This window comes from Cajanus cajan, chromosome 1 (genome assembly GCF_000230855.2).
Source record: "Cajanus cajan strain Asha chromosome 1, NIPB_CcT2T_4, whole genome shotgun sequence".
NCBI lineage: Eukaryota > Viridiplantae > Streptophyta > Magnoliopsida > Fabales > Fabaceae > Cajanus > Cajanus cajan.
Window position 1 is genome coordinate 65,606,614 of NC_138517.1, and position 19,446 is coordinate 65,626,059.

At 33.2% G+C, this 19,446-nt stretch overlaps 1 non-coding gene across 1 annotated transcript; it reads left to right on the forward strand.

The window, feature by feature from the left end:
- Positions 1-19,091: 19,091 nt before the first annotated feature.
- LOC145954003 (small nucleolar RNA R71) lies at positions 19,092-19,198 on the forward strand. The gene has a single exon (XR_014431215.1). It is a non-coding gene; the product is annotated as a small nucleolar RNA R71 (small nucleolar RNA).
- The last annotated feature ends 248 nt before the right edge of the window (positions 19,199-19,446 follow it).

Below are 19,446 nucleotides of genomic sequence, written 5' to 3' on the forward strand. Positions count from 1 at the left end.
AATAATTGTTCTACTTTCATTTCCCAATCCAAATAAGTTTCAACATTGTCTTTGCCATGGAATGGGGGAAAAGTGATGTTTGGTTCTTTATTGGAAGACTCCCTATGTCTTGGTTGCCTTGGGGGCCTTTGATAGTAATCATCATTGTGATGACTACTATAGAAGTTATCACTTGGAGGTTGGGTATGATGCCCTTCCTCCTCATGAGTACTTGAGAGTAATCTAACCCCTTTGCCCTTTGAGGATTTAGGGGAAGAGACTCTTGGTCTTGAACCACTAGCCTCTCCTCCCACAACTAACCTAGCAAGCAACCTTTTTATTTCTTCATTATTTTTCTCATTTTATTTTTCTCTTTTTCTTAACTCTTCCTCTCTTTTTATATTTTCCTCTTCTTTTTTTCTTAGGTACTTTTTTAATTGCCTAAGTTCATCCCTAACACTAGATCTAGTACTACAAGAGTTATGACCATGTACACTAGAATGATCACTCATCTTTGATCAAAAAGGTTTTCACAAATTTGTTTTCAAAAAGGTTGGTAAAAAGGTTTTCACAAAGAATGAGTGATAAAAAGGTTTTCACAATAAGGTTTTTTGAGATGCAAGATTGGTATGAAAAGGCCTAAGTGTACAAAGTTAACTATCAAGGGAGGTGGACTACTAAGAATCACTTAAAAACCAAAACTTTTCATGTAAAAATCACTAAGCCTTTTCACACTTTTCTCACACAACAATTTTGCACAAGAATAAAGTGTGTGGTGTGCATGGCCCCCTAGTAGGCAAATGAAAGCCTTCTAAATGAAATTTAGACAAAATAAAGACCTAAGTAATTATACTACCAAAAGCCTTAAAACATGCAAAGGAAAGCAACTTAGAACATATACTAGTCGAATGCCTAGGTGAAGGTTTTAAAATCACCTTCAACTACACGAACTACCACCAAAAATGAAGAGGTTTAAAATAGTCAATTACAACCCAAGATAAAAGAAACAAGGCCCAGGCCCAAAAGAAATTAAGCAAGAATTAAGAGAAAGAAAAATTAGGTCTTCAACTCCTCCAATTGGGTTCCTTCACAATGAACAAACTTTGGTTAGTCCTCTCCAAGTGTTTAAGCACTCCTTTTGGGTGTGGAAATCCCTCCAAAGGACTAGGTATGGATTCAGTTTTCTTCTCCACTCAAATCCACCAAAGGTTTGCTAATTGACTAGAAAGGTTCTTCATCTACACTCAAAATGAAACCAACCCAAGAGCAAGAGTCCAAGAAATAAAAACTGAAAAGGCACAATTAATGAAAGGCTAAACTCAGAGAGAATTGATTGAGACAAAACAAAAGAGGCCAAAGAAATGACAAACTAAAATTAAGACACAATTAAAAAGGAAGCACACAAAAGAATAGTCTTAGAATGACACTAGAATGGATTAGTTGTTTAGTCCACTTGATTAAGTCCTTTTTTTTTAAAATTTTGGTCCAACCACTCTTAAGGTCTCAAAATAGGTTCAAAAATGTGACAAGTCCAACTCCAAAAGCATAGGTAATGGTCCAAGCCCACAAGTCTAGCAACAAGTCCTTTTTGGTCCAAATTTTTTTTTTTTGTTCTTTTTCTTTTTGTTTCTCTTTTTCATGTTAACTTTTCTTTCTTTTTGGGTCCAAATTCTTTTTAAGGTTCAACCCTTTTTTTTTGCTTAGGTTTTGCACTTGTGGGTGGAGAAGAAATTAGGTCAAATTTAGGAGAAGGAGAAGGAGACAAGTGGCATGTTCTTAGAGGTCTTTTTAGGGAATCTTTTGGGTGGAATTGGTTTTGTACTTTTAGCACAAGTTGTTTGTACCAAATTTTTAGCACACCTCTTAGATTCTTTTAGGGTTTTTCAATCAACAAAAATAAACTAAATCAAGTGGAAATGCAAGGAAAGTGGGGCGGCAATGCATGTGCAAGGAAGCATTTTACACATGGATATTCAAACATACATGGAACATGCTAGGACTAAATAGCATGCATGAATGACTCCTAGATGGCTTCTATATGTCACGCCCACTTTATGTTATGCATCATGATATTTTTGGTTCATGTATTCATGCAAGGTGTTTTGCATACATACATGGAATTTTGTAGACAAAATATAGGAAACAAGACTTGACAAAACTTAAAAAGATTCAAAAATCAAAAAGCATGTTCATCATGTTCATATGAGACTCAAACCTAAAAATGAAAAAGCATGGATATCACTTAGCAAGGAAGCCTAAAATGTTCAAGGAAGGTTCACAAGATACAAAATATGAACCACAAAGTATTCGGCCACACAATGAAATGACAAGAAGGAGACAATGACCGAATAGAAAACACAAGACTAGATGTTACCCTTGATGAACCTTGGCTCTGATACCACATGATGGAGACCTCCCTTCCATGGATGATTTTGGCATCTTGAAGAGGGTCACCTTGCCCAAGGATCTAGGCTCACCAAAGGACAAGAAATGGATGGAGATGTTTAGGGTGAAGGGGAAGTGATCACTACAAGGAAAATGATAAATTGCGACGGATAAATTGCGACGGTTATCTAAAAACCGTCGTCGCTTTGATATTGCGACCCTTCATACGACAGTTTTTCAAAACCGTCGTAAAATTGTTCAAAATTGCGACGGTTTATCGTAAACCGTCGCAAAATTTGTAGAACATTGCGACGGTTTATCAAAAACCGTCGCAAAATTGTTCAACATTGGACGGTTTATCGTAAACCGTCGCAAAATTTGTTGAACATTGTGACGGTTTATCATAAACCGTCGCAAAATTTGTTAAAGATTACGACAGTTAATCATAAACCGTCGCAAATTTTTTTTAACATTGCGACAGTTAGTCATAAACCGTCGCAAAATTTTCAGACAATTTTTTTTATTAAAATTAATTTTTTTTTAAGTATTATGTATATTATCTTAATAAACTTATATTTTATTAACAATTTTATATATACTTCCTTTAACATGAGGTACAAGATTTTTTTTTCTTTATATAATTTCAAAATCGTGACTAGAATATAAATTTATCTTTCAACAAACTTATGAATTTATCTTGTATGTAAGATGTGTTAGAGTATATAAATAAATATAATTATCATTTTATAACTTAATTTTTGAGTTATCAGATCACATATTATTGAATAATTTACAATGTTAAATTTTATAAATTTTATTTTTAATTCCATCTTTATAACACTATTAAAAATATAAAAATAAATATGTTACATTTTATAAAAATCCAGTTTAATTTATTTATGATATAAATATGTTTTTAATATCTAATATATATTTTTAGATGATAATTTATTTTAAAATATATCTTATAATAACAATTCTATGGAACATAAATCTTCAGATTTTTCTTATTTTGATTTTTTTTTAATTAATATATACAATTTTACTATTTTGATTTTTTCAATCAACGTATACAATAAATAAAAAACACAAAAGATAAACATGCATGGACAAATTTTATTTTATCAAAAAATTATTTATTTTAATATATTACATTATATATGTGAATATTAAGACATATATATATATATCAATATATATATTATAATTAAACTTTTTTAAAAATTAATTCATTATTAAGAAATTTTTTTTATCACATGAGAATTAATTTCTTTCAAAAATTTGACAGATATCAAATAAATAAATATTTTTTTAGAATCTATAATTTATTTTATTAGAATATAATTTTTATTTTTTAAAATATATTATTTTTTAGATAAAAAATTATGTATATGTCAAATAGTAGTGGGGGCAAGTGCCCCACTATTCAAACGTGCATCCGTCCCTATATATATATATATATATATATATATATATATATATATAATATAGGGGGTTATAATTATACCAGTGTAACTTTCACTAAGTATTATGACGCTCAATAACTTTATATTAAATGTGAATTTTGTAAATCCAACCGTTAATTTGAAAGTTCATATCACTTTATAAGTGTATATCAAATTTTGTTAAAATTGAACAACTGGAAGGTAATCAAAGTGTTTATATTTTAGTGTATTTTGAAATGAATATATTACATCAATTTTGTTTTATAAAAATGAAGTATCAAATCATCTTGGATTAATATAAAATTTTGTATATATAATCTATGAGAGATATGAACCTTCAATCTAACAGTTGGATTTACCAAATTTATATTTAATATAAAGTTATTGAGCGGTGTAATACTTAGTAAAAGTCACATTTAATGTGTGTATATATATATATATATAGAGGTGGGTTCAAACGACACCGGTGTAACTTTTACTAAGTGTTACACCGCTCAATAACTTTATATTAAATGTGAATTTTAAAAATCCAACCGTTAGATGGAAAGTTTATATCTCTTAGATCATATATGTCAAATTTTGTTAAAATTGAACAACAACTTGAAGGTAATCAAAGTGTTCATATTTTAATATATTTTAAAATGTATATATTACGTCAATTTTGTTTTATGAGAATGAAGTATCAAATCATCTTAGATTAATATAAAATTTGATATATATGATCTAAGAGATATGAACTTTCAATCTAACGGTTGGATTTAAAAAAATCACATTTAATATAAAGTTATTGAGCGGTGTAACACTTAGTTAAAGTTACACCGGTGTCGTTTGAACCCTCCTCATATATATATATATATATGAGGGGGGTTATAATTACATCGGTGTAAATTTTACTAAGTGTTACACCGCTCAATAACTTTATATTAAATGTAAATTTTGTAAATTCAACCGTTAAATTGAAAATCTTTTACTCTTAAATCATATATACAAAATGTTATATTAATCGAAGATGATTTCTTATAAAATTAAATTCAATCTGTCAGAAAATTTATATTTTCGATGAGAAAAGTTTTGTAGGAAAAGCTATATTATTGATGGAATATTTCAGAAAAATTTATATTTGTCGAAAATGTAAGAACTGGTTTTAAATTTGATATGAAAATATTATGATATAATTAGATAAGATTTTAAGTTAGTATTTTATTAATGGTTGATAATTAAAAAATAAAACAAGGATAAATACATTTTTTTGAATATTATATGTTTGATTTAAGATAACTTACAAAATAACTCTTGGTAAAGTTATTCCGCTCAATAACTCATGGTGTGTGTTGAATTTCATCGATCCAATTAATTGTTAATTTAAAAGTTATTAAATTTTACTAATAATTAATATAAAAAATTTAATTAGTTTTGGAATAAATTATTTGCTAATTAACAATATAATTGAAACATTAATTATTTTAAATTATTTAACTAAAATCTTATTGACAATTTACTATATGATCTTAATATTTTTGTATAACTAATATCTGCTTTTAAATTTAATATGAGAATATTATATATAATTAGATAAGATTTTAAGTTAGTATTTTATTAATAGTTGATAATTAGAAAATAAAACAAGGATAAATACATTTTTTTTGAATTTTATATGTTTGATTTAAGATAAATAAATATATTAAATTAATTAATAATTATTTAAAATATTAAAATTTAATTTATAAGTATGTAGTAAATAAATATTTATAATTTTATAAATTATATTATCATTATAAATTATAAAATTAAATAATTTAAGTTATAATTTTAAATAGAAATAAGTAGATGTTAATTATAAAAGTATGTACATATAAATAAAGAATAACTAAATATATTATTATTATTATTATTATTACTATTATTATTATTCATAATATAAAATTATTATATATTATTATTATAGTACAAATATGAGATTGTATATTTGAGGATAACTTAAATGAATTAATTTGTATAAGTTATACTGACAACATACATATACATTTCGGTAGCCTACTCATCAGAACTTTACAGTTAAGCGTGCTTGACCTGGAGTAGTACAGGGATGGGTGACCTTCTGGGAAGTTTTTCAAAAATTGCACAAGTAAGGATAAAACACGCTAAATAGTGAAATATTGTGAAATACAACCCTTGAGAGGCCAAATATGAGGATTGTTACATTAATAAATTTATTAAAATTAAAAAAAAATTATAATTTTCGACAGGTAAAAAATGAGTTGTAATATTAATATAGAGGCAGTTGGTGCGACAGTTGATGAAAGGGTCGCAATTCCAAGTTTGCGACGGTTTGTGCAACGGTTCTGATAACCGTCGCAAAATTGCCTGGTGACGGACAATTCTGCGACGGTTCCCAAACCGTCGCAATGTTGTCTTTGCGGCAGTTCTAACCGTCGCAATGTAGGCCATATAACCGTCACAAAATCGTCATTTTCTTGTAGTGGATTTTGGGCGTGAAGTGGGAGAGATGGTTTAGGCATTTTGATGGAAGCTCAAGGATGGTTGGCTCACTCCAAGGTGAAGATGGAGGCCACTCTAGGGTTTCACTCTCCAAGGATGGAGAATGAAGTAGGTTAGCCGAATTAACCTAGTGACAAAGGATGGGATTTTGAGGCATAAAATGCTCACTCAATATCATATAATCCAAAGTATTTACAAGGTGTGGTGCCTAGGGTATTTATAGGAGTGAGTGGCATCTAGGGTTGCATTTGGAGAGTGTATGGCCAAAATTTATTACAATGCCAAATGCACACCAAATGAAACCCAAATTAACCCTAGATGTAACTTGGTGGCCAAGGATGGAATCTTTTGAGTTTAGTTAGGCTGCATCTAGGTGCATGATAAGACCATGCAACCTTTGCCCTCCACTGGGGCCTAAGCCTTTATAAGTCCAAAAATAGGTCTAAAAACTACAAAAAATACGTCTAGCCTCCTAATTAAATACCTTAGCCCAAAAATAAAAACCTATGATCTAAATCACCCCATAATACAAGGGTAAAATGGGAAATACAAAAGAAAATAAACCCTATGACTAAATACCCCAAAATACAAGGGTAAAATGGGAAATACAAGTAAAATAAATTCTAAGACTAAAATACCCCAAAATACAAGGGTAAAATTGAAATAAAGCAATACAATCCTATACTACTCAAAATGGGCCTAGGAGATGGATGAATACTCCATATTTATGATGAGTATGGCTCTAGGCATGCTATCTCCTTCATCTTCCTCCATTCTCTTAGCTATGGACCATTTGATGGGTCCCACATGAAGTTCCAAGGATGGTCCTCCATCAGTGAGGCTTTTGTAGAATGAAAGGTTGCCAAAACGCACCCCTGTACGCATTCTTAAATTTTTTTATATAAAATGTTTGCTTTAGAGGTTCTAATTCTCTCTCTTTTTTTCTTTTCCTCTTTATTTGCTTAACTCACAACCCTATTCACATGCGATAAACCAATAATCATGTAGATAATAATTGTTTAAATGGATAATAAAACAAAAGGGGTAAATATTTAATTATAATTGTTATTATGCTAAATTTATCATAGGGTACTTGATGCAACAAGCATGAAGAAGTGAATGAAGGTTTTTCTCCTTGTTTCGTCCAAAGTCCACATGTCTTCCTTGAGGTTCCAATGGATGAATGTGACTTTGGAAATGATGAAGAAAGTGTTGGATCCATGGTTGGTTTTATCTTCCATGTGAAGGAAAAAGCAACTCCAAAGCACAATGAAAGGACCCCTTTGTGAAGGTGCTTGAGGAGGGAGAATTTCCCTAAGTAAACCGTGACCTTTTGAGAGAATTTTCTGAAGTGAAAATCATATATCATCAAAAAGTGGTCAACTACAAGTGTTAATGGTATTTATAAGAGTGGGGAAGCTTGTGAGAGAAGCTATGTTAACTAGAGTTTAAAGTAGACCGTGGTATGGTTACTTTAAACTCTAGTCGCCCAAATTTGAATTGAAAATTCAAATTTGGGTGCCTTGGTTGGTCACACACCAGCCTTACACACTATCACGGATTATGTGTCCATTAGAATGTGATTTGGGTTGCATTTCATGTGGATTTGAGGCATGTGGATGACACCTAGGTGTGACCCTCCATACATGCTTCAAATTCAAATGAAATGCAACCCTAATTGTATTCTAATGAACATTTGTTAGTCAAATAGCCTTATATAACTTAAGAGGGGGGTGAATTAAGTTTTCCAAATTTTCCTCTTATAAAACTTTTCCGAATTACCTTCTTACAAATTCAATTCCTTAGATAGATTTATATATAAAGAATGAATGATGATGCAAGCTACTCAATCACAATTAACAAAAAGTAATTAAAAGTGTAGGGAAAGAAGAATTGCAAACTCAGCTTTATACTGGTTCGACCAATCCTACCTACGTCCAGACCTCAAGTCTCCCACTTGATATTTTCACTATTCTTGTAAAACTTACAAGACTTGAATCCTTCAACACCTTGGAACTCCCTTTCCTTGTGTTGAGATTCAAAAACCAACGAGGAGAAAAACCATTTCTCCTTTACAAATCCAATGATCAATTTGAAATTACAGAATAACTCTCTTTTAAGAGTAGATATACACTTTTATGATCTTAATGAACTCTTTTAGAATAATACAAATGAATTTGGCCAAGATGTTTTTGTATATGACTTTTTCATAATAGAGTTCGTAAACTTCTTCTGAAAAATTATAGGTATTTATAGACAATTATTTCTTGGGTTGTGTCTTTTCATGAAGAGTTGTAACTCTTTATAATTTTTCAGAAAAAATGCTCTGGTAATCGATTACAAGACTTGGTAATCGATTACAACGGTTTTAAGTTCAAAAAATTTGAAACGTTGTATCTTTTAAATTCAAATTTTTGAAGTTTTCTCTTTTGGTAATCGATTACCAGAACACATTTTGTATTCAGAATTTGAACTTTGAAGTTTCCTTGTTCTGGTAATGGATTACAAGGTCTGGTAATGGATTACCAGAACATATTTTTGCATTGTTTCAAAAACTTTTATGTAGAAAACTTCATATCAATAATTTCTTTCACAAATTTCTTTTAAGAAATGATTTGAACTATTCTTTAAAGCTTTTGTTAAGTCTTTCAAAAACATTTTTACTTACTTTCAAAAGATTGAAAACTTGCTTAAATTTAAAGAGATTAATTTGAGATTTTTGAAAACTTAGTTTTTAACTTTGATATTGTGATGTTTTTAGTGAACCAAGTCATGGTTGATTGCTGATTATAATGCTCTGTTTTGAGTATGAATGATTGCTGGTATATTGTTGATGTTTTTGGGTTGAAAAAAATTCTTAGTTGTATTTTGTATCTTGTAATTTTTGATTGATCAAATAATTCTGGCTAAGATGGTGTTGTTCACAAAGATTGTATCTAATGCATATGGCTTGTATTGTGTAAAACATAGCTTGGTTTGTTTTTGATAATGCCAAAGGGGGAGAAAGGTTGTTGTGTGTGTATATGGTTGTTGTTTTGCAGGTATTATGCTTGTGTGTGTATGTTTTTGCAGGTTTTGTATGTTGAAATTAGAAGCACAAATGATTGGTTTTTCATCATCAAAAAGGGGGAGATTGTTGAGCTTAGGGGAGCCTGAACTTGATGAGGTCAAGATTATCTCTGAAGCTTAAAGGAGTTTTGATGATCAAAAAATGTTTGTCAAGGACAACAACAAACAACAACAACTTAGAAGACAAAAACAAAGTCAAAGAAAGTGCTATGTAATAGGGATTAGTATATAAATTGTTTTAAATGATTTTATGTGTTGTGTGTGTGCTGTGTGCATAAGAAAAATCTATATCTAAACTAATTAGAAAGTGTATGATGATGAGTTAAAAGAACTAAAAATTTATTTTTGAGACTTAACACGAAGTTTTGAAAACTAACTCAAAATAATCGATTATCATTAAATATAATCGATTATTCCAGCAACAGGCAAAATAGGATGCCTTGCAGCAATAATCGATTATTTGCAAAATAATCGATTATCCCATAAATGACTCTTTGGAATAATCGATTATCCAGCAAAATAATCGATTATATTGTTCTTGGTTGGTTTCCAGGAAACCTGAAGAACAAAATAATCGATTATTCTTTAAAATAATCGATTATCTGGTTCTGAAACTTTTATAAATAGTTTGAACTTTTTGAAACTTCAGAACAGAGTTAGAATTGAGAATCAAATTTAGAAAAGCGTTTTTGTTGAGTCTTTGTGAGAATCTTGGAGAGTTTTCTTTGTGAATCCAAGAAGAAAAACGTTTGTGAAAAACTTTGAGAAAGAATCATCATCATCATCATATTCTTGAAAGGGGAAGAGGATTTGCTTCTGAATTCCAGGTGAATTCGTTCCTTAATTCTTTGTGAATATTTGTAAAATCTTGAGAAGGGTTTCTCAAGTGGTAAGGTGATGTATGGAAAACCGCAAGTGTACGGTTGTCGTCAAGTAATAAATATCGAATCACAGGGACTACGTGTTTGACCTAGAATTACTAGTATTTTAGTTTGAATTTTAAAACAGATGGAATTTTTGTTTTGAGATGATAAGATCAGATTCGATGGTAAAAGAGATAGTAATGCAATTAATGAATAAGATAAAACTTTAAGATAAGATAAGGAGATTTCCGGGAATCTAGGGTTTGCACAAAGAGTTCCAACATTATTGAATTATTATTTTCATTAATTAATTCTATTCCATCTTGAAGGTAGTCTTAACCTAATTTAATCCTTGCACCTTCTCAGGCTACGAGGACGTGTTTAATTAAAATTAATCTCTACTCTCGTGGTAATTACGTTCAATTAAACCCATTAAGATCTTTGTTAATCTATTGCTCCTCGAAAGCTTAAATCAACTCTCGTGATTTAACACTCAAGTCTGTTCCTTTAGGTTCCGATAATTAGGTTCTCCTCTCAGTTCATCCCTAATTATCTATGATTATGAAAATTAAGATTAATTGTTTATCATAATTATAATCAAGTTCTCCTCTCAGTTCATCCTTAATTAATGTTATTATGAAAACAATAATATTAAAGTTCATATATAAAATATAAAAGAACAGATCAAGAATTGGAATAAAATTAAGAAACTGAATAATGCATTAATAAAGAGGTTCTCAGAGGCTAAGCCCTGATCCCAGAAAAAGGGAAACTACTCACAGGAGTTCATAGTAGTTCTCCAAGAAAAAAAGAATAAAAGAAAAGCAAACCTTAGAGTCGATGGCACAGGCGCCCAACCTTCTCCAAGTGTCAAAAACTAAAAAAAACTGTCTCCGAAACAAAAATCCCCTTTCTAGGCTAACCTCATCTAATTTATAACCTAAAAGGGTAAAAAGGTAAAACTACCAAGAAAAAAAAATTACAAAGATAAAATAAAAATAAAACATAAAACTTAAAAAGCTGGGACGCGAAGTGAATCACGGCCGTGACTGAGAATCACGACCGTGATCTTCTCTGGAGCACATCTATGAAGGGTCAGTGGCGTTCACGGGTGTGATTGGGAGTCACGGCCGTGATTTTCTCTGGTGAATCACGGGCGTGATTTAGAATCACGGCCGTGATTTTCCCTGTAGCTCAGCATTTCCTCTTTAATTCTTAAATCTTGGTCCTGCTCAGAGAAAACACAACACATACCAAGAAAAGCATAAAATAGGAAAATGATATAAAAATTTATTAAAAACATGAAAGATATGCATGATTATGCTATGAATTCTTGTGAATTAAAGTGCTAAAATACGAGTAAAATTCACAACATCAAATAACCCCAAACTTGAACTTTTGTTTGTCCTCAAACAATAATTAGCACTTTGAAAAAAAATTCATCAAGAATTAACTGAGCATTTAAAATCTTTACTCTTAGTCTCACAAGGTCCAATTAGAATCTTAATCTTTCATTACTAGCGCCAACTCTTAGTTTCTAAGAGTTTCATGATGTCAAATCTTGTAAAGCTCATTAGTCGAACGAAGATAATTTAACAGAAATAATTTTTCAATGCTTGTGACACAAATAGGGGTAATATTTTTATTTTTGTTTTTGTCTCACCTAAAACATTTCCCCAGTAGCCAATCAGTGTAGAGAGGATGATAATTTCAAGAACACGTAGCCTCAAAGGGGGGCTAGCTATTTTACTAAACAATTCCCCAGTAGCTAATTAGTTCCCTTAGTTTTCTAAGGTTAAGAATATTCTCCCTCTAACCTATGACCTCAAAGGGGTGCTAGGTGATTTTTTTTTTTTTTACCCCCCAAAAGCTTTTAAGCACGAATTAAAAAGAATTTATCTTCAAGAGACTATTTTTATAATTCTCGATCATTTCAAGCCTCAATACTAAGAACCAAGTGCTAGCCATAAAACCAGCTAATTTTTCAACCTTTTGTTCTGAGACTTCAAGATTCAATTCATCACATTCAGTGTTTTCAAAGACGAACAATTTCATTAAAAATATTTACTTTTCAAACACAAATTCAAGCTGGGATTAACTGAATATGTATATATGCATGATTTTTTTTTATTTTTTTTTATTTTTATTTATTTTTTTTTTATTATTTTTTTTTTGCATGAATGAATGAAATGCGTACATCCTCCTAACCCCAAACTTAAAGATTTGCTTGTCCCGAAGCAAAGAGCTAATGAATGCATGATAGATTATTTTGACAAAATTATAAAATGCATGAATATGCAACCAACCCACAACAGAAAGGAATGCTTGTCCCTAAGCATCAGAGTAAAATAAGGAATAAGAAAGATCTCACTGTGGTGGAAAATCATCTGGATACCGTTGAATGTGCCATTGATACATTTGATCAACCATGTAATTATAATGCTGCTGGCGTTCATCCATTTGTTTCAGCCGGTTATCCATTGATTGAATAGCTGCTAGGATAGCAGCATTGTCCACCTCAGGTCCAGGATGTAGAGGGGGTTGTTCAGGAGCTGCTTCCTCATCTGCAGGAGCCGCTTCCTCAGCTGCTGGAGGTAGGTCCTCTAATGGCTCCAGTGGAAACTGCCGTGTAGCCCGGTTCTTCACGGTGTATGTTGGATTTGGTAACTGGTGGTGCACTCCCGACTGGGTTACTACAAAGTAGTATTTATCATCTTCATCTTTCGCAATGCAGTTCATAGAAGAGCAGGTAGCAAAATTAATAGTACGGCTTCCAGGGAGTGGTTCTAACTGGTCCAGCCAAGCGTGATAGCCAAGGTGTTTGGCTATAGTGGTAATGAGGCCGCCATTCACAATCGCACCGTAGCTGGTATTGGAAATACTCTGGAACTGTCGTGCCAAATGACTGCCAGAATCAATAGGCTCCTCTCTGTTTTCCATCATAGCCCATAAAATTAAAAGGTCGCTCAAACGAACCTTTCCTTCAGAATCACCTCGGGCCAAAACAGTAGAGGCAATAAAGCGGTGCATAATACGGATGGCGGGATGGCGGAAAGCAGAGGAATTACATTTTCCAGCGACCCAATTACTTGTACCTGTCAAACTATACCAAAAAGAACCAGGGTTGAAAGAACTTGGGGTTCTCGTGCTCCCTCCAGTGGGAAATCCAAAAATATTATTGAACTGAGCCAGGGTTAATTCGTGTTCTTGGTTAAACATACGGAAAGAAATCAAACCTTCAGAACAATTTGGCCCAGATAATATTTCCGTGTGGAGAGAGCTCAAGAACTCAAGAACTAGTCGAGGATAAACAACATCATTATGCATGGTAGCAAAGGTTGTCCACCCAATGTTAGTTAACATGAAATTGATATCAGCACGTAAACCCAACTTACGAATAAATGGGAAGTCGAGATACCTGGTAGGATGGATAGTGCGGAAGCGTAATACCTCGTTCCGCTCACGCTGTTCATCGTTCCGATAGAACCTCGGAGGAAGGTGCGGAATTTCACTTGCTTCTTCCTCGTAACTGTGGGTATCGGAAGCGGTGGAGGACGAACCAACGGTACGGGTGCGCTTGGGAGCCATGGATGAACGGAAGGAGTGAATGTGGGAGGAAGAGGGAAGAAGAGGAAGAAGAAGTGAGAAGCTAGGGTTTGGGAGAGAAGAAAAGAGAGAATGGGCAGAGTTCGTAAGTTTGAGAGAAGTGAGAATGTAAAAGGAGGGGGAAAAATATATAAGGGAAAGGGGAATTTCAAAAATCACGGGTTGTATCTGTTGAGCGTCAGCAGGGAATCACGGGCGTGATTGGAAATCACGGCCGTGATTCTCTTTGTGAGTTTTCAAAAATTCAAACAGAGGAGATCACGCCCGTGATTTATAATCACGGTCGTGATTCTCTCTGGGGTTTTCCAAAAATTTTCCAGAGAAGATCACGCCCGTGATTTAGAATCACGGTCGTGATTCTCTCTGGAACTCTGAAATTTTATTTTATTATTTTATTATTATTATTATTATTATTATTTTATTATTATTATTATTATTATTATTATTTTTTTTTTTTTTTTTTTTTTTTTTTCATGATGCTTGAGTAGGTTCCTGAAGAACCATAGAGTATAATTTTTCTAAGTGTTCCCCATGGAAATATAACTTCAATCTCTGTGCATTGACCTTGAATATGTCGCCTTTATCGTTTCTGATTTCTACAGCTCCATAGGGATATACTTTTTGAACTGTAAAAGGCCCTGACCATCTTGACTTCAATTTTCCAGGAAACAATCTGAGTCTGGAATTAAATAATAGCACCGAGTCCCCTTGCTTGAATTCTCTTCTATGTATATGCTTGTCATGCCACCTCTTTGTTCTTTCTTTGTAAATCTTAGCATTTTCATATGAGTCTAATCTGATTTCATCAAGCTCATTGAGTTCCAATTTCCTTTTTTCTCCAGCATCCTTTAGGTCATAGTTGAAGTATTTTATTGCCCACAAAGCCTTGTGTTCTAGCTCTACAGGAAGATGGCAAGATTTGCCATAAATCAGCCTAAATGGAGACATGCCAATAGGTGTTTTGTAAGCAGTCCTGTAGGCCCAAAGAGCTTCATCTAATCTTAAAGACCAGTCCTTTCTTGTTGTAGATACAGTCTTCTCAAGAATCTTTTTGATTTCTCTGTTGGATATTTCTACCTGTCCACTTGTTTGAGGGTGATAAGGTGTACCAACCTTGTGAGTGACTCCATACTTTTTTAAGAGAGATTCAAACTTTCTTTCAATAAAATGTGAGCCTCCATCACTGATCACAGCTCTTGGGACCCCAAATCTTGGAAATATAATTCTTTTGAAGAGTTTAATGACAGTATTTGAATCACTCGTTTGAGCGGGAATCGCTTCTACCCACTTGGACACATAATCAACTGCAACTAATATGAACTTGTAACCTTTAGAACTTGGGAATGGTCCCATGTAATCTACTCCCCATACATCAAAAATTTCTACTTCTAAAATCCCATTTAATGGCATTTCATGTTTCCTGGATATATTCCCTGATCTTTGGCATTGGTCACAAGAATTTACCATCTTCCAAGTATCCTTAAATAAGTTTGGCCAGTAAAAACCAGATTGTAGAATTTTAGCTGCAGTTTTTGACGTACTAGCATGCCCTCCATATGCGGAAGAATGACATGAGTGAATGATGTGAGGAGCTGCTTCTTCTGAGATACACCTTCTGTAGATACCATCTCTACACCTCTTATATAGGTAAGGTTCATCCCAAATAAAGCTGTTAAGGTCACTAAAGAATTTCTTCTTTTGTTGATAATTAAAGTCTTCAGGAAGGACTCCACATGCTAAGTAATTCACATAATCTGCATACCAGGGACTGTTTTTCACAACAACTGCTAAAAGCTTTTCGTCTGGGAAGCTGTCATTAATAGGGAGTTCCTCCTTTGTTGCTTGGTCTTGTGGAAGTCGAGAGAGATGATCAGCTACTACATTTTCTACTCCCTTTCTGTCCACAATCTCTAAATCAAATTCTTGTAAAAGGAGAATCTATCTGAGGAGCCTAGGTTTAGCATCCTTTTTATTAAAAAGATACTTTAGGGCAGAGTGATCTGTGTAAACAATAACCTTAGACCCCACAAGATAAGATCTGAACTTTTCAAAAGCATAGACGACTGCTAACAATTCTTTTTCTGTTGTTGCATAATTGGCTTGGGCTTCATCAAGAGTCTTGCTGGCATAGTATATAGCATGAACCTTCTTGTCCTTTCTTTGTCCCAATACAGCTCCTATAGCATAGTCACTTGCATCACACATGATTTCAAAAGGAAGGCTCCAGTCAGGAGTTTGCAGAATAGGAGCTGTAGTGAGAGCTTCTTTCAACCTGTAGAATGCATTCTTACAAGAAACATCAAAGTTAAAAGGTACCTCTTTCACAAGTAGATTAGATAATGGTTTAGAGATTTTTGAAAAATCTTTAATAAACCTTCGGTAGAAACCGGCATGCCCTAAGAAACTTCTAACACCTTTAACATCTATTGGAAGAGGCAATTTATCAATTACTTCTATTTTTGCTCTATCTACCTCAATTCCTCTCCCAGATATTAGGTGTCCTAAGACAATTCCTTCTTGTACCATAAAATGACATTTTTCCCAATTTAAGACTAAATTCACTTCAGAGCAACGCTGCAATACTTTAGTTAGATTTAATAGACAGTCATCAAAGGAAATACCATAAACTGAAAAGTCATCCATGAAAACTTCCATCTCTTTTTCTAATAAATCACTAAAGATTGCAGTCATACATCTTTGAAAGGTAGCAGGTGCATTACATAGGCCAAAAGGCATTCTCCTATAAGCAAAAGTACCATAGGGACATGTAAAAGTAGTTTTCTCTTGGTCTAATGGATGAATAGGGATTTGATGAAAACCGGAGTATCCGTCCAAATAACAAAAGTATGAATGCATTGCTAACCTTTCAAGCATTTGATCAATAAAAGGTAAGGGAAAGTGATCCTTTCTAGTGGCATTATTTAATTTTCTATAATCAACACACATACGCCACCCAGTCACAGTTCTTGTGGGAATTAATTCATTATTATCATTTTTAACTACTGTCATCCCACCTTTCTTAGGAACCACATGAACTGGACTTACCCAAGGACTATCAGATATAGCATAAATTACCTTAGCATCCAATAATTTCAAAATTTCTTTCTTTACCTCTTCTTTCATCTTGGGATTTAGTCTTCTTTGAGCTTCAACAGAAGGTTTGGATCCTTCCTCCAAGAAGATGCGATGCATACAAAATGAAGAACTAATTCCCTTTATACCAGCCATAGTATATCCAATAACTTTTCTAAATTTTCTCAACTCATTGAGAAGTTTTTCAGTTTCTTTTTCATTTAAAGCTGAATTTACTATGACTGGATAAGTGGAATTAGCCCCCAAAAACTCATACCTTAAAGATGAAGGAAGTGGTTTAAGTTCTAACTTTGGAGAGTTTTCTTCTTGCCAATCTGTTGAAGACTCAAGAAGACTTTCTACTAGAGGATCTTTTTCTTTACACGGGGGACTTGAATCGATCAAGCAAGCATAATTAGGTTGAATCCCCTCAAGATCTATGTGCTTTCCTCCAACTAGAAAATTCTCCAAGGGATCCCTCAAAATAGATCTCATGACTTCTTCCTCCATGTCTTTAGGCAATATATCAACCCTGCAGCAAATATTTTCAAGAGAAGGTTGTCTAACAGATTTAGCAATATTAAATTCCATTGTTTCATCATTAATGGATAAGGACAATTTTCCATGTTTGACATCTACTATCACGCCTGCTGTAGCCAAAAATGGTCTACCTAGTATGATTGGTATTTGTTTGTCCTCTTCCATTTCTAAAACAACAAAATCTCCCGGAATTAAAAATTTACCTATCTTAACTGGAACATCTTCTAAAATTCCTATGGGATATTTTATAGATCTATCTGCTAACTGGATTGACATTGCTGTAGGCTTTAATTCTCCCATATCTAATTTCTTGCAAATTGATAAAGGCATTAAACTGATACTTGCCCCAAGGTCACATAAGGCTTTTTCAAACCTTAGATTTCCAATGAGACAAGGTATAGAGAAACTACCAGGATCCTTAAGTTTTTTGGGCAAATTATGATGGATCAATGTAACAGTCTCTCTATCATCCAATTTCCTTCGGTTAGCTAAAAGATCCTTAAGAAATTTAGCATATGTAGGCATCTGTTGTAGAGCTTCTACAAATGGAATGTTTACATACACTTGTTTGATCATATTTAAAAATTTTTCAAATTGTCTATCAAGTTTAGTCCTTGCTAACCTTTGAGGAAAAGGAATTGGAGGGTGATAAACAGTTTGAGGCTTTGATGAAGATACTTTTTCTTTTTCTAATCTCTCTTTTTCAGGTTTTTCAACCATAGGAGAAGCGTCTTCATCAATCTCAATATTATCATTTTGATTAGACACAGGTCTGTCTAATTTCTTCCCACTCCTTAAAGTAACAGCATTAACATTTTCAGCTGGGTTTGCAACTGTTTTACCTGGGAACTTACCTGGAGAATTGTTTGAACTAGGCATCAACTGTGCAATTTGATTTTCCAGCATCTTGTTGTGGAGAGTAATATTCTCAACCTTGACAGCAAGGTTTTGAATAGAATTTGCCATTGAATCATTGGTCTGTTTTTGATTAGTGACAAAATTCTCCATAAGGTTTTCTAATCTTGAAACACTTTGTTGAATTGAGGGTGTCTGTACTGGATTTCCTTCCCCATTAATGAAGTGATTGGACGGACGGAAATTAGGTTGCTGATTGCTAGTTCCTTGAACTGGGTTATTCTTCCAAGAAAAGTTAGGATGATTCTTCCAACCAGGGTTGTATGTGTTGGAATATGGATTACTCTTCTCTCTTCGAGGAGTGTCATAGAAATTATGAGAAGCTGCCACCTGTTCAGTAGTATCTTCTTTTTCTCCAGTAAAAATTGAGGTACAATCTACTGCAGTGTGCCCTTGTTCCCTACAAAGGTCACATACTTGATTTGTAGCCACTGAATTAACCTTAGCTTTTTCCATCTTGTCTAATCTTTGATTAAGAGTATCAAATTTTGCTAAGAGTAACTCAATATTGTTCACTTCATATCGCCCCGGAGTTCCTTTCCTTGCTGTGACTTCTCTTTCACTGTATTGGCTGTGATTTGAGGCTACATTTTCCAAAATAATCATGCAGTCATTAATAGGTTTCCCCATGAAAGATCCTCCAGCTGCTGAGTCTAATATCATGGTGCTTTGTTGGTCCAATCCTTCAAAGAAAAATTGGATGGTAAGCCAACGGTTGAAGCCATGTTGTGGGCATGCTTGAAGATATCCTTTGAACCGCTCCCATGCTTCATAAATAGTCTCTCCAGTGCCTTGTTGGAAATTAGTGATTTTCTTCCTCAATTCTTTAGTTTTAGAAGGAGGAAAGAATTTCTCTAGAAAAGCTCTTTCACATAATTCCCAAGTTGCTATCTTTTCTCTAGGCACTGTTCTTAGCCACACCTTTGCCTTATCTCTCAAGGTGAGTGAGAATAAGCGGAGTCGCATTCCATCAGAAACTTCATCATCAAATTGCTGGGTCTCACAGATTTCCAAGAACCCCTCTAAGTGGTCATTAGGATCTTCTGATGGTAGTCCTCCAAAGGTGTTCTGTT